The sequence below is a fragment of the Protopterus annectens genome, chromosome 2.part0, assembly GCF_019279795.1.
Source record: "Protopterus annectens isolate FY-2018-M chromosome 2.part0, PAN1.0, whole genome shotgun sequence".
In the NCBI taxonomy this organism is placed as follows: domain Eukaryota; kingdom Metazoa; phylum Chordata; order Ceratodontiformes; family Protopteridae; genus Protopterus; species Protopterus annectens.
Genome location: NC_056728.1, coordinates 921,985,088 through 921,994,024, shown reverse-complemented (window position 1 = coordinate 921,994,024; position 8,937 = coordinate 921,985,088). Strand labels below are relative to the sequence as shown.

The 8,937-nt window shown below is 44.9% G+C and overlaps 1 protein-coding gene across 1 annotated transcript in view; it reads left to right on the top strand.

The window, feature by feature from the left end:
- CCNG2 (cyclin G2) overlaps positions 1 to 8,937 on the top strand; it is a 542,514-nt gene that overhangs the window by 42,461 nt on the left and 491,116 nt on the right. The gene's annotated exons all lie outside the window — the stretch shown is intronic.

The following is an 8,937-nucleotide window of genomic DNA, read 5'->3' as shown; positions in this document are numbered from 1 at the left end:
TTTTTTTTTTTTTTTTTGTTTTTAATTCTAGCCTTTCTTCTTTACTATTCACAGGTTAACCCAGTGGCTCCCCTGCCTTCACCTCAATATACCCACTGATTCCTCTTACAGAGCTAGAGCCTTTCCTTCCCTGGTCAGAAAGGAGCCCTATACCATAGTCGTTCCCTGACTGGGGGAGTCTTTAAGTTCCTACATTCCCTTTGAGATGAGATTTGGGCACAAGGGAGACAAACAGTTCTTGAGTCATTAGGAAGTCCTTCCATCAGTGGCTTGAGCTGCAGGCTCGCTGCAAGCTGTGCAGTCATTGCTTTCAAAGTGCACTTGCATATTAACACCCATACCAGCCTCACGCCCCGGTAGAGCACCGCTGTGCAGCCTTGAGTTGCTAGGCTCATTGCCAGGGATGATGCATCTCCATTCCTGAAGGTATCCCCAATGCAGCAACCCTTACTGCCTTGTGGGATGGGTGATTGTGTCTGTACCTCACTCCCATTCTCCCCTACTCAGCATCACTATTTTGATAAACTGACACTGGTTGTAGTCAGGGCTTTACCCCAGCATACAACATGGCCAGGCTTTAGTAGCTTACTTATAATTAAAGATGTTCTGTAGTCCTTTCTCGCCTTCATTTTTACATTTGGGTTTGGCTCCAACTCTGCCAACTTGCTAGCTCAAAATCTTCTAGTTGGCTCGTGGTAAGGAGGGGTATCCCAGCATGCACTGCTGACATATCCCAGATCTCCTTTGCCACTCGAGTTCAGAAGTGCTTCTTCATGGCCGTGGGCAAGTGGAATTTTTCTTCTAATTCTACTTTCTAGTGTTTAGAAAGTTTATTAATCTGTATTAGTAGTCGTTACTAGTTCTGATATCTGTTGCTAGACCTTGTGTAGCATTTTTTTCTGCAGTTTTACTCTTGGTTGTTCTTCCACAGGCCTGTTTGTTGTATCCCTGCACTCACTGTTTGGGTTTGCTGTTTGGGCTAGTGCCTACTTGTTTCCTTATCCTCTAGCGCTATCCTTTCTCTAAAGGCTAGGCCCGCTTAAGTTAGAGGACCTAGTCCCCCTGTCTGTTGTTTTTCCTTCAGGGCTAACTGTTTAAATTGGAGGTAGTTCCTGTTTTGTTTTAGTGCTATTAACTGTAGATATTCTTCGTGTTTCACTGTTGCAGTCATCACATTTGGGTGTTCTGCTTGCAGTAGCCCTCAGTCGGCCTGATTATCAAAGTCTTGGGTCCTGTCGGTTGCTGTCTCATCTTCCATGACGTCAGGTAGTCTGGTATAAAGCATGTAGCCGACGCCATTACATCTGTCTTTCTTGCTGTGCGGTGCAGAAGCAGTTCACAAGTGCCGGTTGGCAGACTCCTGAAATTTAGTTTCAGAACCGAAGTCTTCAACTAAAGCAAAGTACCCCGTTGGGGAAACTTTTTTCTTGCTCTAAACCGATGTCAGTAAAAGTCAGTAATTGTATTTCTTGTGGAAAGCAAATACCTCATAAAGATTTTCATTCGTACTCTATTCCTTGCCTAAGCCCTGACCACAACGTACCTCGCTGTTGGTTTTGTGCCTTATTATGAACTATTCGTTGTCTGTATATTTATGCTTCTAAATATTTTGGTACTCTATTCAATTACCCAGATATGGCTTTGGTAAGCCACCCAACCACCGACATTCCAAAAAAACGCAAAGATAAGGAGCGAGACAGGCCGCCTAGGTCCAAAGCTGCCGACGACACTTCTCCTAAGCTAGTTACCAGTTTGCCGGTACTCAGTGAGGCACTTTCGTAGCCCCTGATACCCGCTACTTCAGATTCGCAGGCCTCTACTGAGACCCATTCGGAGTCCGGTATGCCGCAAGATACTTCAGCTGTGGAACCTGCGGATGTCTCTACCTTGGATGGGTCCGGAGCCGCTGTGCAGGCACCGGCTTCTGGGGGTGTATTCAGGCCTACTGACTTGCATATTAAACCAACGCCATCTTCTTCAAGGCCTAAAACTCGATCCGTGCCTAGAAAATGGACACCCAGACCACATGGTCAGGCCTCTATGCATAAAAAACAAATGATAAGAATGGCTGAAGACCTTATTACTTTAATCAGGGGAAGCCAACCTTCCCCCTCTAAGAGACCTAGGACTGAATTTGCTTGTGATTCTTGATTTACCCTTATCTACCTATGACGATTCTGATGCAGAGGACTCTATATTTCCTCTGCTTCTCCTCCAGAAGATTTCTCTTTTGGTGAAACCTTGCATACTCTTAGGGAGCATTTTTTCTGGCAAAGCCAGGATTATTCTGATTCTAAAAAGAGGCTTAGGGATTTCTTACTCCTGCCCCAACACAGGCCTTTAGCTACCCCCCCTGTACTGGACATTGTTGATGCCTTTTCGGAATCTAGCTTTACCCCTGACTCCTTACCTCCTGCTCCCAGAAAACCAGATAGATATCACAGGGTTCCTGACTCTCACAACTTCCTCTTTAAAAATCCTACTGTGGATCCTGAGACCATTTCACAGGGACCCAAGGGCATTAAGGCTACTACTGCCAAAAAGTCATACCCCCTCTGATAGATTCCAGGGCGCTGGATAAATGGGGTAAGAAGGTATACACTTAAACTGCCAGTTTCATATGTTAAAGTATCAGCAGCATATTCTTGGATTGCTTAAGCAGAAAATGATAATTCCTGTCTGTGCTGAAAATAAGGATTTAATGCAGTCTGCTGAACAAGTTGGAAAACATACTTTGCAGTGTGGTTTTGATTCAGTAGAGGCATCTTGCAGGGCTGCTGTCACTGGGTCTTTACTTAGAAGGCATGCTTTGCTTAAGGAGCAATCTTTGCCAGATTATGTTAAAGCTAAATTGCTGGATGCTCCCTTAAACCAGGACCGCCTGTTTGCAACAAAACAGAAGTACTAAGATGGGGGGAAAAGCTAAATCTATGCAAACTGTTAGATTTCCTGCAAGTATAGCCTCCAGGATTTAGTAGGCATTGGCCCTCTAAGAATTGGTCCTTTCCTCCCAGTTCCAAAGCAGGGAGTAGTAAGACTCCCCCTATGGTAAACTGTCTCAATGACCTAACTTTAAAACTTCCAAGCCCTTCTCAACTGACTGCTCCTTTAGGGGGAAAGATTGCTCTGCAGGCAAAAAACTGGGAACTCGTTACTCAGGACAAATGGGATGTTTTTTGTGTTTTGCAGTCATTACATTTGGGTAATCTGCTTGCAGTTTGCCCTCATTTGGCCTGATTAACAAAGTCTTGGGTCCTGCGTCGGTTGCTGTCCCTTCTTCCATGACATCAGGTCGTCTGGTATAAAACATGCAGCCGACGCCATTACATCAGTCTTTCTTGCCATGCGGTGCCCGAAGCAGAAGCAGTTCGCAAGTGCCGGTCGGCAGACTCCTGAAATTTTCGTTTTCGAGTTTCAGAACCAAAGTCTTCAACTAAAGCCTAAGTACCCCGTTGGGGAAACTTTTTCTTGCTCCTTCCCAATGTCAGTAAAAGTTAATAATTGCATTACTTGTGGAAAGCAAATAACTCATAAAGATTTTCATTCGTACTGTATTCCTTGCCTAGGCCCTGACCGCAACATATCTTGTCGGTTTTGCGTTTTATTTAATTGGCGCACTACCCATTGTTGGTATATTTTTGCCTCTAAATATTACGGTTCTCTGTTTAATTATCCAGAAATGTCATCGGTTAGCCATTCGACTACCGGAATTCCGAAAAAACGCAAAGATAATGACAGAGACAGGCCGCCGAGGTCCAAAACTGCCGACGATGCTTCTCCTAAGCCAGTTCGCTGGTACTCAGTGGGGCGCTTTTGCAGCCCCTGATACCTGCTACTTCTGATTCGCAGGCCTCTACTGAGACCCATTCGGAGTCCGGTATGCCACGAGATACTTCAACTATGGAACCCGGGGATGTCTCTACCTTGGATGGGTCCGGAGCCACTGTGCAGGCACTGGCTTCTGAGGGTGTATTCAGGCCTACGGACTTGCATATTAAATCGATGCCTCCTTCATTATTAAGGCCTAAATCTCGATCCTTGTCTAAAAAACCGACGCCCAGGCCACATGCTCAGGCCTCTCTGCCTAAACAAAAAAATGATAAAAATGGCTGAAGATCTAATAACTCTAACCAGGGGTAACCCCCCCCCCCCCAAGAGGCCTAGGGCTGAGCTTGAGTATGAATCTTCTGATCAGGATTCTGTTTTTTTCTAACTCTTCTGATGACCTGGATTTGTCCTTACCTACTTATGAGGATTCTAATGCAGAGGACTCTATTCCCTCTGCTTCCCTTCCTGAGGATTTTTTTCTTTTGGGGAAACCTTACATACCCTGAGGGAGCATTTTCACTGGGAAAGCCAGGAATTTTCTGATTTCAAAAAAGAGGCTTAGGGATTTCCTTCTCCTACCTCAGCATAGGCCTTTGGCTATTCCTCCTGTACTAGACATTGTTGATGGTGCTTTCTCTGAATCCAGTTTGACCCCTGATTCCCTGCCTCCTGCTCCCAGTAAACCTGACAGATACTACAGGGTCCCTGAGTCCCACAAGTTCCTTTTCAAAAATCCTATTGCAGATCCAGAGACTGTTTCACAGGGGCCCAAGGGCATTAAGGCTTCTACTGCTATAAATCCTGCCCCTTCTGATAGAGACTCCGGGATGCTGGATAGATGGGGCAAAAAATGTTTATACTTCAGCAACCTTGGCAATTAGAGCTTTAAATTGCAATTTCATATGTTAAAATATCAGCAACATGTTATTGGACTGCTTAAACAGAAAATGGTGTTGATTCCTGACTGTGGAAAATAAGGATTTAATGCATTCTGCTGAACAAGTTGGAAAACATGCTTTGCAATGTGGTTTTGATTCTTTAGAGGCCTCTTGCAGGGCTGCTGTTACTGGGTCTGTGCTTAGAAGGCATGCTTGGCTTAAGGAGCAATCTTTGCCCGATCATGTTAAAACAAAACTTTTGGATGCTCCTTTAAATTAGGACTGCCTATTTGGCAACAAGGCTGAAGAAGTTCTTTAAAAGATGGAAGATAAAGCTAAATCTATGCAAACTGTTAAAGATTTTTTACAAGTTCAGCCTCCTAGATTTAGTAGACACTGGCCTTCTAAGAATTGGTCCTTTCTAGCCCCTTCCAGGTCTTCTCAAGCCAAACCCAGACACAGCAAAAAACCCAGGTTTCAGTCCCAGGGGACTCACAGAACTAAGCAGTGGGGGGCCTCCACTTCCAAGTCTGGGAATAACAAGACACCCCCCCCCCCATGGTAAAATGTCTCAATGACTTCCTTTTAAAATTTCCAAGCACTTATCTTCTAACTGCCCCTTTAGGGGGAAAGATTGCTCTTCATGCAAAAAACTGGGAACTCATTACCCAGGACAAATGGGTTTTAAATATAGTGTCCCAGGGATACAGATTACACTTCCACACATTGCCAACTCCAAGTGGGTGGCTGGACCTACCCCCAAATCAGTGGGCAGAGGCTCAAAAACAAGTACTTTCTCTTACGCATGGGAGCTATTCAGCTGATACCAGAAGAGGAAAAGGGACAAGGTTTCTACTCCAGACTTTTCCTGGAACCCAGAAAAGACAAATCATGGCGTCCAATCCTGGACCTGCCTACTCTGAACACATTTCTGGAGATTCCAAAATTCAAGATGCTGACTCCTCACCAATTACTTCCTATGCTAGGCAAAGATGCCTGGTTGGCAACACTAGATTTAAAAGAAGCATACCTGCACATCCCAATCAGGGAATTTTGCAGAAAATACCTACGCTTCAAAGCAGTCTACACTCTCACTATCAGTTCTCTGCACTGTCCTTTGGCTTATCTACTGCACCCAGGGTATTCACAAAGTGTCTAGCTCCAGTGATTGCATTTTGCAGGCTAAGAAATATTAAAATATACCCATACCTGGACGATTGTTTAATTCAGGCAGAAAGCCAGGACATACTATTGAATCATCTGGCATTTGTACAAAAAGTACTAACTTCTCTGGGTTACACCATAAACGTAAAGAAATCACAACTGGTACCCTGCCAACAAATTGTATTCCTGGGAGCAAGCTTGAACACAACTTCCCAGATGGCTTACCTCACGCCAGAAAAGCAAATTCATTTCACAACCTACTTCAAACAAGTGGCCACAAAGACCGTGCTTATCTACAAGACAAATACTGCAAGCCTTGGGGTTCATGGCCTCCTGCATTCTTCTAATTCCATATGCAAGACTGCATATGAGGAAACTACAATGATATCTAAAAAGCCCCTGGTGTCAACAGTCTCAGGATCTAGAAGCAATGATTCCTATCATACCTTGCCTACAATTCTGTTGGTGGGAAGAGGCCTGCCACCAAAACAAAGGACTGCCATTCATTCTACCCCCTGCCTCCCAAACCCTAACAGACGCATCAGACTATGCATGGGGGGCTCACTTGGCAGGGAAGTGCATTCAGGGCAAATGGAACCCAAGTCAAATGCACCTGCATATCAATAAAAAAAGAAATGTTAGCTGTACAAAATGCTCTGACTGCCTTCAAGGACCACATTCTTCTAGGGCAATTGATGGTAAAGACAGACAAACACCACTGTTATGTGGTACATAAACAAGCAGGGGGAACCCACTCATACCATCTCTGCAGACTAGCCATGGCTCTGTGGAACACAGCCTTGAGCTACCAAGTGCACCTAAAGGCTCAATTCCTGCCAGGAAAGCTAAATACACTGGCAGACGAACTAAGCAGAAGTCTCATGGACCCACATGAGTGGAAACTGGCAGACGAACCAAGCAGAAATCTCATGGACTCACATGAGTGGAAACTGGCAGACGAACTAAGCAGAAATCTCATGGACCCACATGAGTGGAAACTGGACCCAAAGACATTCAACATGTTGATAAATAAATGGGGGACCCAAAGACATTCAACATGTTGATAAACAAATGGGGGAGCCCATAGATAGGCCTGTTTGATCCTCCCAGAACTACCAATTGGACAAATTCTGCACAAGGACTCCCCACAAACAAGCTTGGAATGTGGATGCCCTGTCCTTCACCTGGAAAACTCTATCAGTTTGTCTTTCCTCCTGCCTCTCCAAGGTACTACTAAAGATCAAACAGGACAAACCAAGGACGGTACTGATAGCACCATACTGGCCACGTCAACACTGGTACCCCCTCTTGTGCAATGTGTCACTGCTGGCACCATGGCACCTGTCTCAGACCCCTACCCTGCTGTCCCAGCAGGAGGGTCAGATACTGCACCCTTGGCTTCAAACCCTGAACCTGGCAGCCTGGCTAGTTACCTGATCTCTCCGTTACCATCCGTCAGTAAACAAGTGCTGGATGTCATTCTGTAGGCAAGGAGGCCTAATACTAGAAAATCTTATGCTGAAAAATGGAAAAGATTCCGTTCCTGGAACCAAACTTGGGGGATGGGCACAGCAGCTCCCAATTTACCTCCGATTCTTCAATACTTAACTGAGATTCTTCACAAGAGCCTTTCCTTTTCCTCCATCAAAATTCATGCCTCCGCTATTTCAGCTCATTACAACACAGGACCACCCATCTTCTCTCATCCACTGCTTAAGCAGTTCCTCAGAGGGGCCACAAACTTAAGACCACCCAGGAGAGCCCCAACTCCAGCCTGGGACCTTTAACTTTGTATTGGAAAAACTCACTACCTCCTTTTCAGCCAGCTGCAAATGCATAGTTGAAATTCCTTTCTTGGAAAACAGCCTTCCTTTTAGCCATCACTTCAGTAAGAAGGGTGTCTGAATTACAAGCCCTTGTGGCAGTGGAGCCTTTCATCATCTTTCATGCAGACAGGGTGTCCCTCAGGACCAATCCCTCCTTCATGCCCAAGGTAGTATCCAGTGTGGCTCTTAATCAGTCCATTCATTTGCCAACCTTCTTTTTTTAATCCACAGAACAAATGGGGAACATATGCTGCACTCCTTAGATGTGCACAGACAACTTAGATTTTACTTGGACAGGACTAAACCTCTCCGGAAATCTGAACAGCTGCTGGTGGCATTTGCTGCAGGGGCAGAGGGGAAGGCCATTTCAAAGCAAACCATTTCTAAGTGGATAGGCCATTGCATTAATTTCTGCTATAAGTACCATGGAAAACCTATCCCACAGGGGATAAGACCACATTCAACCAGGGCTGCATCTACCTCTACCACCTTTCTCAGAGGTGTCCCTACCAGGGACAAACTAGAAGCTGCTACCTGGAGTTATATACGTACTTTCACCAAGCATTACCATTTGCCAATTTTCTCTAATCCAGAGCTGGTGTTGCCACTGCAGTTTTGCAGGTCCTTCTAACTGGTCCTAATGCTATCTAATTTCCTCCTGCCATCCTTAGCTTTGGGAATCTATCAAATGTGATGACTGCAACAGTGAAACACGAAGAACATAGTACAGTTGTGTACACTTACCATAAATGTAGATGTTCGAGAGTATTCACTGTTGCAGTCCTGGTTACCCTCCCTCCAGCCCCATGACTTCTTTTGGCTATACCTCTTTTGCTTTTTACTTCGCTTAAAGCTTTTTGGTGTATTTGCTTTTTTGTTGGAGGTGCATCGGTTGCATGCTTTATGCCCGCGACTACTTGACATCATGTAAGATGCGACAGCAACCGATGCACTACCCAAGACTTTGATAATCAGGCCGACTGAGGGCTACTGCAAGCAGATAACCCAAATGTGATGACTGCAACAGTGAATACACTCCATCATCTGCATTTATGGTAAGTGTACACAACTGTACGTTTTATATATTCCTTGTCTGTGTTGGTGTCTGTCTGGTGGTAGATACGTTTAAAGAACTGAATGACTATAATCCTTCGGGGTTTAAGAAATGTTCTCAAAAAATGTCCCTGACAGACTGACATACTATTTGTGTATATTGCTTGGGTATTATTCACCTTCAAGAA